This window comes from Piliocolobus tephrosceles, chromosome 5 (genome assembly GCF_002776525.5).
Source record: "Piliocolobus tephrosceles isolate RC106 chromosome 5, ASM277652v3, whole genome shotgun sequence".
NCBI lineage: Eukaryota > Metazoa > Chordata > Mammalia > Primates > Cercopithecidae > Piliocolobus > Piliocolobus tephrosceles.
The window spans coordinates 80,157,658-80,161,260 of NC_045438.1; the positions used below are offsets into that span (position 1 = coordinate 80,157,658).

General features: G+C 38.1%; 1 non-coding gene across 1 annotated transcript; it reads right to left on the reverse strand.

The window, feature by feature from the left end:
- Positions 1-2,423: 2,423 nt before the first annotated feature.
- Positions 2,424-2,630, reverse strand: LOC111538116. The gene has a single exon (XR_002730220.1). It is a non-coding gene; the product is annotated as a small nucleolar RNA U3 (small nucleolar RNA).
- Positions 2,631-3,603: the final 973 nt, after the last annotated feature.

A 3,603-nucleotide genomic window follows, 5' to 3' on the forward strand; every position in this document is an offset into this window, starting at 1 on the left:
TGAGCTTTTACTCCCTGAATCTTAAACACATAAGAATATTTACAACATATCAGAGCATGGCACACCTATTCTTTCCTTTCTGTTTTGGAAATTTGCTTAGGCTGTTTAGCTGTCCCTTCTCTATGGCCACATAATGGAACGGTCATGACCTCCAGTGGGTTAGTAGCATAACCTTCCTGATGGACGGAACATATTTCTGTTTTTTGAAGTTCCTCAAATATTTCTAACAGTTGCAGCTAATCAACTGCTGCATTGATTAATAAAAATGTGCCCCAGCAATCATTATAAAATATCAGTATACAGTAGCTAAAGTAGTCTTAAAGAGGCCAATAAGGATTATTCTATATTTCTGTAGTCATATTTTAATTACAAGTGCATAGAATGTTTGTATATATTATAAATACTATTGTTCTGTGTAGCTATTTTTGACAAATATTCTATTGCAAAATGAAAATAACCAAGAGGAAAAGTATAAGAACTTTAATTTTCACTTTAAAAGAAATCAAACCTTCTTCAAAGCTAACAGAAGACCGACATGCTGATCATATCTTTCAGAATCTCTTGAAGTGTAAATTTAGTCAGAGTGCCAAACATAGAAAGTTGATCTCAACCAAATCTTCAAATGGACAAAACATACTCTTGGACTCAACGGGGACTGAGCCAGCTGCCAGTTGATATGTGGGCAGAGAGAAGTTGAGTGCCTGATTCTGGGGGCATTCAGCTTCTATGCTTCAAGGTAGCATAGTCTCAACATCAGATCCTGCATTAGAGCTTTGAATATGTGTCAGAAGAAAAAAAAAAAAAAAGTTCAATTTCCAAAATTATTCTAGCTTGCAATATTTTTGACCATCTAGTCATGTTCATACATTTTGTGATAATATGTTGGAATATGTATTAAGCTGAAACCTTTGTCACCCAACTACTGGGCCCAGAATTGTAATTTTTAACATGTTTGTTGCATTAGGCTACCAACCACTGTTTACTAACTGCATATGGAACTAAAAATTGCTGATGAAAGCTTTCAATATAATGGAAAAGGTGTTAGATTGGAAATCAAGGGAGCTATTTTTTTTTTTCTCTTGCTTTCACTACATGTTACAGTGGCCTTGGAGCAAGGTGTCTTGTTTTACTTTTTAAATAACACTTTTCACAAACACTGACTTCTGCAGAGTGGGGTGGCTCACGCCTGTAATCCCAGCACTTTGGGAGGCTGAGGCGGGCAGATCACTTGAGGCCCGGAGTTTGAGACCAGCCTGGCCAACGTGGTGGAACCCTGTCTCTACTACAGATACAAAAATTAGCTGGTTGTGGTGGGGGACACCTGTAATCCCAGCTACTTGGTAGACTGTGGTAGAAGAATTGCTTGAATCCAGGAGGTAAAGGTTGCAGTGAGCCCAGATCGCACCACTGTACTCCAGCCTAAGCGGAAAACAAAACAAAACAAAACAAAAAACTGAATTTTTTATCTGTCATAAGTATTGGTTGAACTAAGGTGATTAGTCTTCTGCAGCTATAAATTTTCGTAAGCCAGACTTGTATACCAAAACACTTCATCAACATTTCTTCCTAGAGATCCTAATAGATTTCAATGATAACACGCTAATGTGTTCAAAAACAAAATTTTGACTTTCCTCTACACTCTTCTCAGTCTTCTTAATTTAAGAAAATAATAATTATTTAGGTCCCAAATCCTGAAGTCTTTTTAAGTTCCCTCTATTCTTTATACCCCACACCCAATTAATCAGCAAAACCTGTTGGCTCAACCTTCAAAATGATACCAATGGCAGCCACTTCTCTTTGTCTCCAGTGTTTACACTCTGGTCCATCCATCATCTTTAGACTTCACTATTTCCATAATATACTGGTATGGTTGAATTGCATTCTTCCAAAAAGATACATGGAAGCCCCAATCCCTAGTGTCTCAGAATGTGATCTTATTCAGAAATTGTGTCTTTGCAGTCATATTAGGATGAGGTCATTTGGGTAGGCTCTAGTCCAATATGACTGGTGTCCTTATAAAAGTGGAAAATTTGGATGCAGAGACAGATGAGCACGCAGAGAGAATGCCATGAGGAGATGAAAATAGAAACCAGAGTGATGCATCTATGCCTAAGATTGTTTGCAGATCACCAGAAAGCTAGGAGAGAAGCATAGAACAGTCTCCGTCAGAGCCATCAGAAGGAACTGACTCTACCAACACCTTTGTCTTAGATATCTAGCCTCCAGGAGTTTCAACAACAAATTTCTGTTGTTTAAACCACTCAGACTGTGGTACGTTTTTACAGAATTCCCAGAAAACTAGTGCATATGTTAAGTGGTCTTTCTGCTTTCCACTCCTCCATTATGGCCTATTCTCCACACAGCAGTTAGACATATACACACACACATACACACACACACGCACACATATATATAGAGAAAGGACTGCATCTCTCCTTTTTATTCTCCCAGTGGAAAAGAAGAACTATCATTAATGGCAAATGGCAGTTGAAGCAACACCAGGAGCTGGGTTCACATTTAGGAAAGAATGCTGCGCCTTCTCGTCCTCATCGTGGTTTCTGGTGCTCTGCAGATTCAGAGAATCTTCTCTAGTAACAAACTATAGAAATGATCCCTGAAAGTATAGCCTTTAGAAACAAGTATTTTTTTAAAGTTCCAGTAAAATCGTATTGTCTCTTTATTAAAACTCCTCCCATAGTTCCCCATGTGCTCCTGATCTACAATTCTATTCTTTCTACCATTTCTTCTCTGACCTGTCCCCTAAAATAAGTATGTTCCAATCAGAGTTCCTGGCATATAATAAGTGCTTAATTAGTATTTGTGAACTGATAGAATAATTAAATTTTAAATAAGCAAAACTATTTTTGAAGTTTTTTTTTTTTAAAGATTAATAATGAAGAGAATAAGACCACGTGCATAAGTGTTGATTAAAACAGAATGATCTTGCAAAATTTCATTCATTCATTCAACACACCTCATTAATACATGCTGTTAGCCAAGTGCTATTCTAGGCACTTTACTTTCAAATGTGGAGAGGCCATAGCTCCTATACATCTGGCATAGATGAAGGGGCAACTACAATGCATTAAGGTAAATCTTACCACAGAAGTGAAAACAAAGTTCTATGGTATCACAAATGGGGGAGCAATTACTTCTGTCCAAAGCAGTTATGGGAGGTTTCATATAAAAGGAGACAGTTAAGCAAGGCAATCTTAGAAGTTTGGTGGTGATGGTAGGAGTGTTAATAGATAGGTGACATATAGGAAGGTGAACATTTCAAGGTGCTGACATAGCATGTGCAAACACATGGCAGAATCGTGCATCTAGAAAAGGTGCCATTTGTTAGGCAAAGCTGTATGTCCCTGACTCCTACTTCACTGGTCAGCAGCCATCCAGCTGCAGAATCCTGTAGAAATACTGGAATCTCTGATCTTAAAAATAGGAAATCATAGGCGCCTTCTGCATTTAAGAAAATCCCAGACTCTCTTTATTTAAATGTTCCACAAACCAATGAAACAAGAAGCCAACAAAGTGGGACTGGACTCTAACTTTGCCTTCAGTTTAGCAGCAGAGCTGTATACCCAGCTGGATCCTGCTGCTAGA